We start from the raw sequence: 16,047 nt of genomic DNA, 5'->3' as shown, positions 1-16,047 counted from the left end.
TACTAACTGACATTCCCACCAAATAATGATACTGGTAATATCATTAAAATTAGACATTCCCATCAAATTGTATAATTGACATTCCCACCAAAAGTATAAGGGTTCCTGTTTTTCTATTCTCTCACCAACACTTAAAAAAAATCGTAGCTATTCTTATTGAAGTGAAGTGATATATCATTGTGATTTAATTCGGTTTTCCCTGATAATTAGTGGTATTGCATATTTTTTAATATCACTCTTGGCCATTTGCATATCTGATTAATGTCTTTTGATTTTTTTAAATCTGATTTTTAAAATTTTTTTTTATTTTAAATTTTATTTTTGTTTCTTGGATTTCTGTGATTGTTATTGAGTTTCTTGTATGTCCTTGATATTGAACCCTGCTGCAGTCTGGCTGGGCACAAATCACGAGCCACTGAAGCAGGAACAAACTTTATTTCTGAACTCCGCCAGCACACTCCACACACGCTCCCGGGAATTCTCCCTAATGCCACTCTCCTCCAGGAACCAGCAGCCGGAAATATCCCTCCTCCAGCACTTCCCCAACCAATGGGAACTCTCCAGGAATCCCATGAGAGCTCAATTGGAACTCAACGGGAACTCCGCGAGAACTCGCTGGCATTCCGAAGCGGCTGTGGGCCTCCACAAAACCCCTTCTCAAACATCTAGTTTCCACACATTTTTCCCATTCTGGAGATTGTCTCTTCACCCTGTTGGTGGCTTCCCCTAACATACAGACACTTTTGTTTGATTTAATCTTATTTCTCATTTTTGCCTTTCTTGACTGTGCTTTTGGGGTCATGTTCAAAAAAATCATTGCTACTCTAATGCTATCAAGCATTTTCTCATGCTTTGTTCTAGAAGTTTCTTAGTTTTCTGGCATGTACGTCTTTGATTCGCTCTGAGATGACTTCTGTTGGCTGGTGAGAGCAGGTGTTCAGGGTCTCTCGTCCCCACGGGGATACCCAGCTTTCCTGGCATCGCTGCTGAAGAGACCGTCCTGTCCCCACGGTGTGCTCTTGGCACCTTCGACAGGATCCTCTGGCTCTCGGTGTCTGTGTTTCCCTCGGGCTTTCCACTCTGTTCTGCTAGTCTGTGTCTGTTTTCACATCAGTTCCGCTCCTCCCAAAGCTCGATTACATTATTATCTTGGAAATCACTTTTTCACCCACAAATGAGTAAAATTTCAATTGAGTTGATCATTTGTCCTTATCTAATTTTAATGATATTACTGGTATCATCTTTGTCACATTTTTGTATACTTTAGCTTCATTTATACAATCTGGAATAATTTCATGAATCTCTGTCAAAAAAAAAATTTTTACCAACTTTTTAAACCCAGTATGTTAAAAACAACAGCCAGCAGAAAATAAACCAAATATAAAACAATATCATCCTTTTGTAAGCTCATCAAGTGGACACCAGAGCTTAATAACTGAATTTTCTATCAAAATGGAGTTAGCTCTTCCTGGGTAACTTCACTTTTTTGCAAATTTTTGCAATTTAAGTTCACTCATAATGACATTCTTTCTTTTAATCAAAAAGATTCAAAATATATTATGTGGAAAACCCAGAAATCATTCTGCTTTTCTGGAAGTTTAATGAAGAAGGCATATTGGTAGGGTAGGGGGAAAAAGAGGCAGTGGGAAAGCCTTTTGGAGAGGAGGAGGGTCCACCTGTGCCCAACGCTGAAGAGAGTGGACTTAAAACTGACCTTGGACTCCGCTCATGAGGGACAGCACTGACTCTGATAGGACAGGCATTTTGTGGAGTGGGTGGGTGAACAGGAACCCCGATGAGTGAGTCCATCAGAGAATGAGTCCTGCTGCCTGTGAATCAATACAGACTTCCCTGTTGTCCACGTTGCTTCAAAAGAGAGCAGGGAAGTGACAATATCCATAAGGAAATGGGAGAGAAGGTCAAACTAATTTTTTAAATTAGAGAGACTTATAGCTTTTTTGAAAATAATCAAATAATGAGAAGGACACTGTGGAGGCAGGAGAGGGGAGAATTTTGGAATGCCATTTTTGAGTAGGCAAGAGAGAGAGGATTCAGTGCAAAAGTAGAACAACTGGTTGGAGGTGGGCCATATTCCCACAATAACGGCCAGAGATGGGGCACGGCCATTGTCACCAGTCAGTAAGCAATGTGACAGTAGATGCAGCACTCTCTTCTGAGTTCTTCTGTCTCAGAAAAATAAAAAATAAAGCAAAAGGCACTGAAAGTTTGGTCAACAGAAGAAGTTATAAAACAGGTGATCAGGAAGAAAAGATCTAGGGAAATAGATGATGTCCCGGAAAGCAGCGTGGATACACGGAAATTAGTGTTCAGGACCCTTGGACACAGATACGGGAGACGGGGAAACGTGACAGGCCAGGAGCCCCAGGAGCCTGGGAGTGCTCAGGCCGACCTTCAGTGGGGACCTGTGTCAGTGTGTCCTGTTGTGAATCTTCTAAAAACCCACCATTTTCCAGGACTTCTTGCATACAGTGGTGACTCACCAAAGGCAGCTCTCTTCTCTGAAGTGGACTCATCATTCTGTGTCCAGCCTCCCATGGCCATTTTACCTCTGCACATACTGCTCTTTCTTCCTTTCACTTAGTCACTCAAGCTCCAAAATGTATCAGAGATTTATGAGTCTGCAGATTTATGTCTCATTTGGATTCTTGGTTCCACTGTTGCACGTAAGCAGTTAGCATGCCATAATTTCAGGTCACTAATTTGATAATAAGACTTATTTTTAAAATTCTAGTTTAAATATTATTTTAACAATTCAACTTAACTTCTGGAAGTCACACTCTACCACATCGGAAGAAACTAAATGTCAGTTTGGAACCAGCTCCCCATCCTCAGGTTCGCACCTCAGTTCTTGAGAGAGAACAGGTGCCATAGGCCATCTGCCTTCTCACCGGCAGACCTTCCAGTTTGGGTCATGAGTCCTTGAGGCTGAGGCCAGTCACTCTTCCGGTCTAATCACTGGGACCCTGAGCCCCATCAGAGGCACCTTCTGACCTACTAGAACGAGGTTGCCAACGGCCTACAGCAGCAGGTGTGACAGGCCACCAGGAGACTGGGGCAGAGAGAAGAGCAGGCTTCCTCTTCACGTCCATTCTCCTCCACCATCCTGGAGAGTCTGTCAAAACTCAATAATGGAAAGGATTTCTCTGCCTCAGTTGACAGTTTTTTCCCAATATGCCTGAATTCAATCTGTTCCCCTCAGGGACTAAAATGTTGAAATTCAAAAGCTAGAGGGATTCTTTCTCCCCTCGGCTTCCTACATGACCAATTCCAACATTTCCCTTGTCTTAGGCCCCAGCCCAAGATGGCCAAGCTGCTAACCACACAGCCACATTGTCACCCAATCTTTAAAAAGCAGAGTGTAAAGGTGTCGCAAAAAAATAGAGAAGTGGAGCACTCGGTGCTTCAAAGCTGTTTCCCCCTCACTTGGTAAATGATAGCTCCACGTCTGCTCAGGAAGGAGGGGCGAGTTGGAACTCTCCAGCACTGAGAGGTTAGTGACACTGGGGCTGAGCTCTCAGGAAACAGTGTACCATCAAGCAGCACCCACACAGGGGGTAGTCTCATTTTTTAACATTTGCCATCTTTTTTTTAATATTTTTTTAATTATTTTTTTAATTTTTTTATTGGTTGTTCAAAACATTACAAAGCTCATGATATATCATCTTTCATATATTTGACTCAATTGGGTTATGAACTCCCATTTTTACCCCAAATACAGATTGCAGAATCACATCGGTTACACACTCACATTTTTACCTAATGGCATATTAGTGACTGTTGTATTCTGCTACCTTTCCTGCATTCGCCATCTTGAAATTAGTGCAGTTGTACTGCTGGTGCACCAGTCAAAAGGTATGTTCTCAAAGCAGTGGAAAATTATCTATTGCTATGCAAACTTTAAAAAATCTGGCCACCTATCTAGGGTATGCCTCACAATAATCGAGTCAGAAAAACTAGAGCACGTTCAGAATTTCAGCCTCTGCTTTTAGTTCCAGCACATCTGCAGGAGTAATAAGTTTTGTGATTTCTAAAAGGCTTGTGGTTAACCTCACAGCATGGAATGAATTATCTACAATTCCATCATTCATTAAAACAGTCCTTCCATGGAACGTGTCAGTGAAGTCAGAACCTGGCTGGTCACTGATCAACTAGCGCAGTGACCATCCACTTTTATTTTTCCATTGTATTTCTTAATTGTAACAAAATACAGTCATTCATTCCAAAGAGTTTAAACTGTTTATGTTGTGCTTTGACAGGGTTAAGAACATCGGTGACGCTTTAATTTGAACTGGGCATATGCATAGGTATGCATCAAAGTTAAATGCCCGTGCATGTATAAAGACAAATATCTTTGACCTCAAATGAGACAGAATGATTGAATTTAATCATTCCTTACTCCAACTACACAGATATATTCTTCTGATACATATTTTAATATATCTGGAACAGTCTTTAATTCCTAACCCTGCCCACAAAATATATAATCTCCCAAGTGTGCATAGGTTTGAGAAAACAAAGGAGATGACCCTTCAAAAATTGTTTTGGCAACATTCATTCCACGTTTTTATTTTTGAACACATGCAAATTATCCCTTTTCACTTCTTGTTCTTTACAAGTTTGATTTAAAAAAAGATGGAATTTAGGAAAGTGCATCCATCCCTATCTTTTATAGTCCACAGATAAACTACTATGACATAATCAACCATAAAGCTTCCCAAATTGAAAACACAACACCGCCCAAATGAATACTTGGGAAGATATGCCAGAGGTCATTGGCTTGACTCTGGCTGAAGGCAGTGGTCAGGAGCCATCACCTTCCAGCAGCTGCTTCAGATAACCGATGAGTTCAGTGGGTAATAAAAATTGCAATATTTGTACCTGATTTGAAATACAAATTGAAAAATGAACTGAATCCTCTTATGAGAATTTCACTAGGGGTCAAAAACTATATTATCCTTCAAAACCTTTATACTGGTTCATAAAATAATGTAAGGAAAGAATAAAAACTAACAAAGGCATTTATACATCCTTTATGTCTTTAAAGTATTCAAATTTCACTTTAAGAAGAAACTTTATAATCCAGTTTTCCTTCCTCAAAATCACAATAAACATTTTTTTCAGGCAAAGACTATTAGTAGATAACCCTATCCAATCTCCATAAATGATGTTAAAGGGAAACATTTTCCAAGTTTGAATGATTCATTATTTTAAATAATTGTGTTGATATATATGCCAGAAATAATTATTAGGGTGCCAAGCCCTATAATATTTTATTTTTAACCTAATATATACAATACATCTTTTTCTCTGTTTTTCTGGAATTTATTAATATGAAGTTTTATAATATTTATGATGAAATTTCTAGTCATTAAATGCAAATTTTTCTCAACTTGTTAGGGTTTCTGCAGCTGTATTTGGAGGTGTAGCTTGATGAAGAAAAATATTTGCTTTGTTGTAATGAGAAATAAGAACACTACTTAATAAGATTTACTGCCACACTGTGGGAAGTACTTCTAATACAAGCTCACATAGTCAAATTGTGTCACAAACTATTTTTAAACAGATTTTAAAACTTTCTGGAATTGATTCTGAACCTCCTAACCTAAAAAGTCCAGGTTTTTTTTTTTTTCTTTTTTGGCATCGAGAAAGAGTCTTGGCTGAAGAGTACCGAAACTTCACTCCCTTCTCCCCTGATCCACAAGAACTCTTGTCACAGATATATGAGAGCATCCTTGGACATATTCCTGCTGGTCATATTCTTTTCAGAGTTGGGATTAGGAGTCATCTATACTGATAACAGATTTATGTATTATATACAACTTTCTTTACTAAGCTTTCTGTTAAACGATTGAAAAATGCATACTATAATTTGATTATCAATGTGCTCAAGTAAATTCTTTTTCATGACTATAGTTTTTGTTCACCTACTATGCTATTGACCCAAAAATCTAAAAAAGTTTTATCTTTAATGCAAACACATATAATTAGGTCCAGAGAGAATATAAAGATAATGATGGCTAGAAGGGGGGTTTCCCTTAGTAAGATTTTTTAATGGCCTCTCTTCACCAATGAATTAATACAAAAGATGTGAAGGTGAGGATTCAGGAAATTCTAGATTAAAAACTCTAAATACAAGCTGATCTATTACCTGCCCCAAGCAAATCCTATGTTCTGCTTTAAAAGATGACTTAGGAGGTTGGCATACATGCCCTTGGTGGAGGGGTACTGGGGCCTCTGAAATCAAGTCATTTGTGCCGTGACCTTGTGCACAGCCCTCATGGATGTGTTAAATGTCATTTCTCTTTTCCTCCATTTACTTTCTGAGTATTTTCTGCCAAGCATTTGTTTAAACTCTAAGCCTTGCAAAAATTGAGAGGAAAAGTACCCTAAGAGCTCTCATTGCTATTGGGATTTAATCAAAGAAAGTAGCCCCACGGTGTTCCTGAGGGCCAGCCCTGCTGTGTCCCAGAGCAACACAGAGACGTCTCTGCTTTTCTCAAGATGGTTTTCCTTAGACCCAACTGCTTCACACTTAATCATACACACATTTCACATAGTCAGTGTAATCACAGGCTCCTCAAATTTGGGGGAAATGGTCATATTCATTTTTTTCTATATGACACATAATTTTAGCATATTATATTTGGGTGATCAATATAGGTTGAATAATATTGAAAAATCAAACACATTCCACACTTTTATATGAAAAACATGACTAATGTTGTCTGCCTTACATGTCTTCCTTAGCTAATCAAAAAAAGCTAAGGAAAGGCACCAAGAAATTCATTACCACCCACTATGAATGCATAGGATAAAGGAGAGCTTTTAAAAAATGTTATCCTCAGAGATACATCATAACTTCCATCATAAACCAACGATGCAGGACAAAATATTGCAAAAATGATAGGCTGCTTCTGTTATCCATTAATAAATGAGAATATCTATGCCATTTTGATAGATTGGCCACAAAATCATTATTTGTCTTCACACAAATAGCTTAAATATGTTTTCCTTTAAACACATTGCTACAGTTTAGTTTCAGCTTTCCCAGGGAAAACATACCAAGAGTGCACTTATAGCATGCAGTGCCAATTAAACCCAGAGAAAAGCTACTACAAAGAACATTTCCACACATGTCCTCCATCTAAGGTCCTTCAAAGATGCATTAGGGCATTCAGTACCAAAAGGAGAGAGACATATTAACAATTTAAAGTACTTTGGTAATGGGCAATGGAAACTTATAAGAATACCAAGTAGTTTAAGAACTGGGGTTGAAGTATAACAGAAAATGCCTTCTGTGTAATCATTTCTGAAATTCCTCTGTTTATTGCTAAGTTCATTCTTCTTAGCTTTGTTACAATTCCTTAAAATAGACACCTCAGATTCCACAAGAAATTTTTCCCTCTACAACTATGGTATTGCCCACCAGATAAAAGTTTCAGAGGACTGCGCATTTAAGATTCACGGAGGCACACTGATGGAGGGTGGGCTGCAGCCTCCAGAGAGCAGATATCCTCAGTGATTCTTCGGCACCAAAGGGGAACCCACCCTTGCTCGACTGTCTTGGCCAAGTCTTTTTCAAGATCGTGTGTTCTCAAGCATGTATGTTGTACGTGACCCTGTGTCGGGTTTTATTGTCTTTTCCAGGGTCTGTTAGCATCAGAGCCGAGATGGTTCTTGGTGAGAACAAATAGAAGGTAAACCATTCTACAAGATCAAAGTAATTTTTCTGAGTCAAGAGTTGTATTTTTTAGTATTGCTATTGTAAAGTTTAGGATAATAAAAATTACCCATGGTGAATATTTAAGATTCAGATTGTGGAGATATAATCTCGACTCAATCAGAATGATTCTTTTTTCCCCATGCTTTATTGTTGCGTTAAAGCTGTTCATCATGGTGGGATTTGTTGTTGCATGTTTGCACAGGCACACACTACCAATATAATTTGGTCAGTCTCACTCCCCAGGACCACGTTTGCCTTCCTCTCCTCCCTCCCTCTGGTCTCTTTCCTCCCCTCTACTCATCTCCCTTTGATTTTCATGAGATCTCACCACCCTGCTCTTCCTTTTCCTCCCTACCTTCCATATATGAGAGAAAACATGACCCTTGAACTTCTGAGTTTGCCTTATTACACTTAATATAATAGACTCAGGTTCCATCCATTTTCTTGCAAATGACATAATTTCAAGCCTTTTTTTTACATGGTTAAGTAGCCCTCTAGATGATATTGATTAATGTGGAATGTTCACAATCACTGCTGGGAACTGCATGTGGGAAGCCCAATATTTGCTCACAACATGAAAGCTCACGTCTCTGTCATTACTCCATTTAAAGAATAACTTGTGTCAACGTTGCTAAAAGAACATCGCAATCCTAATCCATTTCCCTCCGTAATACTGCACTCTTTTGGCTTAGAAATGTATGAGAGAATTAAAGAGTATCTGAAAATGAATTGGCATGCTATACAAATATTTTTTTCTTAGAAGATAATTTCCAATTTAAGATGTTGTAATGGGGTCTCTTAACAGTCAGCAAGCTGGACAAGAACAGAATTATTCCAATTACTGTATGATGAAAAATGAACTGTAGGATTATTTCAAGGTCCTTAGCAAAACATTTCCTGCTTCATCACCCTTAAAATCCTGGCAGTTGCAGTGAGATTTCAACAACTGTTATGGCTGATCTGGCTGATCTTTTGTGTGTTTTGAACACAAATTTCTTTGTTGTTGTTGTTACTGGGGAATGAACTCAGGGGCACTTAACCACTGAACCACATCCCCAATCCCTTATTTATATTGTATTTAAAGACTGACCGTCACTGAGTTGCTTAGGGCCTCACTAAATTGCTGAGGCTGCCTTTGAACTCTAGATCCTCCTGTCGTAACCTCGGGAGATGCTGGGATTACAGACATGGGATACCAAGCCCAGCACTACCTTTTATCTTAAAATCGTCCTTCGTATTTTGTCCTAATAATCCACAGTGGTTTCCATTTAAAACAGTACCATTCTCTTTCAGTGCACGATTCACAAGAACTTCAGAACTTGGATTTTTTTAATCCTAAGTGTAGCTATAGGAATAACTGTAGGCACACGGTGAACAAGGCTGGTGGAGGGGGAGAGGAGGTGCCACGGTGAGCGAGCTGGCTGGGGGGTCTGGTCCTCTAGCCGAGGCCAGGAGAACAAGTGCAACAGAGCTATGTAAGAACAGGGAGACGACCTGAAATAGGAACAACACAGTGTCCTTCCCTGGGTGACTGCAGGTCAGTTGCATAACAGGACATAGAAATGTCCAACAGCTGTGACAAGGCTGTCCAGCTTTTCATTTTAGAATTCTAGTATACTCTTAAAAAATTATTAAGGGCACTTCAGAGTTTTCTTTATGTGGAAATATACCATGTTCAGAAATAAATTAACATATTTAAAAATATTCACGTGACCTGATGTAATGACAAAGGCACTGCACCTCTGTGTTGTTCCTCCCCAGACCCATAATTCTCCTCTAATCAGAGGAAATTCAAATCAGGAGCCTTCCACAGTCTACCTCATCATTCTCTTCAGAACTACCAAGGACTGAGTAGCTGTCACTAGAAATACAACCAGGTGCAAGTGAAACCCTGGACCGGATACGGGAATGTGGTAAGGCACTGTGGGGAACTGGGAAAAGTCAGCAAGTCTGGAGTTTGGATCCTACTGTGCACCAAAACTCAGCTCTTAGCTGATGACTGGGCCTTAGTTATAGCATCTTAATATAAGGGCACACAGAAAATCTTTGTACTGTCTTTGCAACTCTTTTGTCTATCCAAAGTTATTCCAAAATTAATAGTTTATAAAGAAATGATTAAAGACACAAAGTTTTCATTTATGTAGGTTCTATAAATATATACAAAATTAAAAAGCAAAATTAAAATATTAAAAATCTATTATTAAAAATGAAAATAATAAACCTATACTATGTTAATATGTAAGTAGTATTTCCTATGCAAAATGGGCAGAGGGCACAGTGATATTGTTGACAATTCACAAATTTCTCTTTGGTCTTGCTGGAACATAGCTAGATACTCTTTTCAGCTTCTGTATCTAATAAGTTGTTTTATCTGAACGAAAGGAAGAAAAATCCATCCTCACACAGATATAGCTGGGAAAAGAAAGAGTATTTTACTATCCTTTTGGATAGTACTACATTGTTTTTTGTTGTTGTTTTTTTTCCTGTGACAATACCAAACTGTACGATTGGTTGACTCTTAAAAATCAGCTCCTTGGGAAACTTCTTTTCAATAACTGGTGCTAGGAGAGCTAGATATCTGCAGTGGTATTCAGAATAGTTCAAGGTATAATCCCAAACAGTCATTCACACAAGAATGGGTAAAATGTGATATTACACATATAATGGAATTCTATTCAGCCTTGAAAAGAGAAAATCCTATCATATTCTATAACATGATTGAACCTTGAGGACATTATTTTAAGTGAAATAAATTAAACCAGTTGCCAAAAAAGACAAAATACTATATGATTCCACTAACATCAGATAACTAAAGTAATCAGATTCCACTTAAGTGGAATGGTGGCTATCAGGCCTAGGAAGAGAACGGAGAGGGGAATGGTCAATCAAAGGGTACAGAGCTACAGATTTGTAAGATAAAAAAATCCTGCAGCTTGGGGCTGGGGATGTGGCTCAAGCGGTATCACGCTCGCCTGGCATGCGTGCGGCCAGGGTTCAATCCTCAGCACCACATACAAACAAAACATGTTGTGTCCGCTGAGAACTAAAAAATAAATATTAAAAAATTCTCTCTCTCCTCTCTCACTCTCTCTTTAAGACAAGCCAAGTAAATATGTCAGGCTCAAAACCTTTAAAAAAAAATCCTGCAGCTCTTGTTTTGCAACATGTGAATACACTTAACAGTACTGAATTGTACACTTAATGGTTCTGATGATAAACTTCATGTTAATTGTTTTTACTACAATAAAAAATATTTCCTTAAAAATTAGTTTTTCCTAAAATAGAATTGGTAAACTTCTTACATTCTGTGAAAATCACACTGGTCTATCATGTCTTTTGGATGGATCTTTCATCTATACATGATTTATTAACAGTATACATGGGTCATTTTAAAAATACTAGTTCAGACAGATAAGCATATGTTCCAAATATTGATATATCAATAAATTACATTATTTTGTATCATCACCAATCTCATTCAAAAAGTCTTGATTTTTTTAAAGTGTTGGGATGTTGTTAAAGTCTCAATGGCAAATACAAGTTTTTGCAAAATTCAAAATTTTTATGTAAAGCTCAAATTTTATCATTGCTGACAAATGAAGTCCATTATTTTCCTTATTGAATCAAGCTCATCATGCTTATTCTCAAGAAAATATGTACTAAATATTGTAGACTTTAAAACATCATATAGTGTCTCTCAATTATTCTTTCAATAAAAGTCTTGTTCTATAAAACTGTGGATGGTTTTGCTCACCGCTAAAACAGCCTGACGACTGCTTTTCTTCAAAATGATCATTTCACTTAAGTGTGCAGCAAAACCCTTTCTTAAGATATTCCATTTTATCCCACAGAAATTTTAAAAATTAGATTCAAGTAAAACACAAAGTATACTCCAAAATTGTAAAGTAACTAATCATATGCCTTAAACATGTAATCAAATTATAAAAGTTAAAGATTTTATTAAGAACACAACTCATTTAGAATCACTTCAAAAAGCAGTGCTTTACAGCATAACTTGGACATGAACAGGAGGATTGTGCAACTTGAATAAGAAAATAGAGAATTATTAAAAATCATCATGTTTCTCAAGTACATTTTCATAAAACTGGTATTTGCAAAAATATTGTTTAAAATATAGAATATTAAAGTTTACTCTAAAAATAGCATGTTCTCATGGCATTCCAATTTGTCTTTGTGCCAGTTTTGCCAGCTCTACCACACTCGGAAAGATGGCAGAGCACGTTCCCAGTGTGAATCCTGGTTTCTGGTTCCAGAGGAAGCACAGCAGCTCTTATTATCAAAAATCATGTTTCGTCTTTTATAACCTAATTGAGGACTACCTGCAAGATGGATTCAGACACTTTATGCTGCCATTTACTTCGACTCATTGATGTTGGAAAAGCAGCAAGAATTCCTCAAAAACAAAATAAAATAAATAAACAACCCATAACTGATGGGACAAAGAACTAAAGAAACAACAACAGAGACAAGAATTCCTTGGTAGAAAATCTAGATTCTTTGGAAACTGGGGCATTCAAAAATCAACCATGTATAAAAATACCACACATTTACCCCAAAAAGATAGACCTGAGAAGAGTAAGCTTTTAGACCTAATTTATAGGCTAAAACTAAAATTATCTAGACTGAAAAGTAAAAGAGAATAAGAAAACTGAACAAAGCCTAAGAGATCTGTGGGACACCATAAAGTTCACTTTCATGACTATGAAAAACCCACAGAAAAAACAGAGGAAGAAAGAAGGGCAGAAATAATACTGAAAAATTCTCAAATCTGATGAAAGACACAAATCTACACGTTCAAGAAGCTCAAAAAATTCCAAGTAAAATGAAGATCAAGAGATCCTCACCAAACCTTTTAAGTTAAATTGTCCGAGGCTAAAGATAAAGAAGAATCCTCAAAGTAGCAAGACAGGAGAAATTCAGTACAAGACATCTTCAATCAGATGAACAGCAGCTTTCTCATTAGAAACCATAAAAGACAGATGGGATGAGGCTGACATTCTAAAGTGCAAAATGAAGGTCACTCAGGGATTCTCTATCTAGCAAAACTGCTTTCATGAGATGAAGGATGGAGCAGAAAAAGCTGAGAGAATTCTTCACCAAGAGACTTTTCCCAACAGAAATGCTGCATGAGTTTTCCAGCTAAAATGACATGATGCCAGGCAGATCCAGAAGCCATGTAAAAATAAATAAATAAATAACTCCAGTAAAGGTGATTACAAAGGTCAACAAAAAATCCTGTACAACTGTATCTTTATTTTTAACTCATAATTTTTTACTTGATGTGGAAGACAAAAGCATAAAACAATTACAAGTGTCTGTTCATATTAATATACTACACAAATTTAGAGCATTTGTATTCTGTTGAAGCTAAGTTGGTATCAATCCAGTTCTTCTTCAGAGTAGGTCATTTGTTAAGCCCCAAGTACAAGTCTTAGAAGAGAGTTTTAAATATTATAATCATATAAATTTTTATTTTCCATATAGTATTGAATTAAACTAGGAATTAACAATAGAAGGAAAACTATAAAACCCTAAACATGTGGAAATCAAGCAGTTCCATCTTAAACAACCAATGAACCAAAGAAGAAAACAAAAACAAATTTTGAAAACAAATAAAAATTCTAAAATTTATAAAATGCAGCAATGTCGGTGTGGAGGAAGAAATTGCAAAAGAAATCAAAAAAGAAAAAAAGATCTCAAATCACTGTCCTAACTTTATACCTCAAAGAATTAGAAAAAGAAGGGCAAGCAAAACCAAAAACTAGTAGAAGGTAAGGGAAAATAAATATTAGAGAATAAAGTTTTAAACACAGATGGCAAAAGTAGAGAATAACAAAACCAAACATGGGTTTATTGAAAAGATGAACAAAATTGGCAGACCTCTGGCTAGAATGACAGATAAGAGAATATGCACATAACTAAAAAAAAAAAAAATGGGAGCCAGGACTTCATGTTCTAGAGGCTGGCACATCACCGTGTGGTCCTTGCCTAGTTAGGCACATGGAATGTTCCTGATGTCCAACTTTATTTTTATTAAAGGAGATAATTTTACATCGTTTAAGAAAATCAGACGATTAATTTGGCTTATAGCAAATTTTAAAAGGACAAATTCAATCAGGAGAAGGGAAGAAATAAAAAGCAAGGATTCAAACCTATACAGTTGTCTGCATAGTGAGCATGAGGAAGAAATTGTTGTGAACTTAGATACTGACCACTATGGACCCCAGTGGATACAACATTAAAGAAAGAAAAATAACTTGCCAAAAAGAAGTGGATAAAATTCCAAGCCCAGGAAACAGTGTGGAAAAAGATGACTCACTCGGGAAAGTTGTGTATTTTTTTTTTTTTTAATGGCTACAGAATGGAAACTTTGTGTAGTTTGAATGCAAGAAAATTAAATCAGGGAAAAAAAAAGGGTAAAAGAATGTAGTATAAAGTATCTCCCTCAAAAAAGTCTGTACCTTCTTCTGTAGCACTGTAATTTCCAAACACAGCTCTAGAGCTAGAAATTTTAATCTGTAAGTGCCCAGCCATGACTTTCCAAGAGATAAATATAAACATCATTTTTGCTCAATCTACTATGTTTAACCCGTTCCAAATTAGGTGGCATCTAAAAACTGAGAAGTATCTTTAGTGTAACAGTGTTTCCTTTTAACTTTCCCCAAAAAGAGTTTTGTTTTTAAAGATCAACATGTGCCACAATTTTAGAATTGTGCTGAGACAGAAATAATGTTATGTGATGCAACTTTTCCCAGTTAATGCCTATAAATAACTTACTGAATGATCATTCTTTGATGCAGTTTATTGAATATAAGGATTAGTCCGTCTTCATTTTCATTTGAGGGGTTTTCTAACTTTTATCCCCTGAACCTATCTTTGACAGTGATGCACATAGATTTTAAAAAAGGATGGAGTTGGGCAGCAGATCCAGTAACAATTCCCAGAGCCCCACACCCTGCTCAGGAAGACATAGTTGAACACCAGAAGCAGATAAAGTTGATTTCACAAGTGCATCCAGACTACAGAAATGGTTCAAGTAGGAAATTGAATTCCTGGGTCTCATCACAGGGAATTTGTTTCCCTGGGTCCAGGTTTTCTACCCTATAGTTGTTTAGAAAGAGATAAAAGTGTGTATGTTGATGGTGGGTGTGGGAGAAGGAGAAGATTAAACAAGAGAATTGGAGCTGTTTTCTGAATTATACTATTTTAAAATTGAAATCAGTGATATCCAAGAAAAATTATTACATATATTTTATAAACCAGTTACATAGACTGTATTCCAGGAGACACGGGAAGGGAACATCCTTTCTGAAGCTACAAATTTTGACATCACAGACTCTAGCTTAACCTACAAACCTCCTGCACTGACATTAATTATGTGAAACCCAGGCAATTCAAAGAGAAGCCATAGTGACACGATGGTATTCTGGGGGAATTGACCGTTTCAGGGCTGGTTTTGTGTGTACAGCCATTTTCATCATGGGAAATGAGAGTTCCTGAAACACAGGGCTATGGACCCAGCGAAGGAATTTTAAAGGTCACATTGTTTTTCACGAAGACAACAAAGTATGTGTTTTTTTTTTTTCTGTGAAGAATTTTTTAGGATTTAAAGTAATGTGTTTCTGTGTTGATGGGTACCCTACTGTACTGGAAAGCCTCGCTCTCCCACAATGGGAACACACTGAATGCCGACCTCTGAGCAACGATAGTGTGGGGCATCACAGAAGCAGCACCTAGAGCAAGGCTGTGGGTGAATGTCACAGGCTAAGAAGGGTCAACAGAGAGCAGAGATCTGCCTCTAAGGTGCACATAGGTGCGCTCACCGATGCACATGATGAAAATCACTTAGGCTGGTGTGTGTCCTGCTGTGTCGTCTTAGCATAGCATCAGTCACTGTGATGCCTGGGAAGACAGGTTTGTGCATTGAGGCACATCCATTTCTATGACACCCACTGTGCTTGGTCCTTCGTTCATCATGGCAGGAAGTAAAAATAGTTGAGATCTAGTTACTGACCACAGCCAACATGAAATCTAGCTGAACATGTACCCATCAAGCAAATCAAGGACCAAAGTAGAGCAGCCCATGAACGTTCTTAACTCAGATGAGCAAACACAAAGAGATGGTCAGTTCTGCATCGTGAGAGCGTTGGGCGCATTTGCTGAAAGTGAGGCCGGCAGGATTCTAAAGTACCAAGAGCAGAGAGAAAGGAAAGATTTCAATCTTCAGACATAAAGACAGAAGCAAGAATTGAGAAAAGGAAACTGATAATTTATTAATAAAG

Source organism: Ictidomys tridecemlineatus, chromosome 9 (assembly GCF_052094955.1).
Source record: "Ictidomys tridecemlineatus isolate mIctTri1 chromosome 9, mIctTri1.hap1, whole genome shotgun sequence".
Lineage (NCBI taxonomy): Eukaryota > Metazoa > Chordata > Mammalia > Rodentia > Sciuridae > Ictidomys > Ictidomys tridecemlineatus.
The sequence above is the reverse complement of the archived record's forward strand: the minus strand, read 5'-3'. Positions refer to the sequence as shown.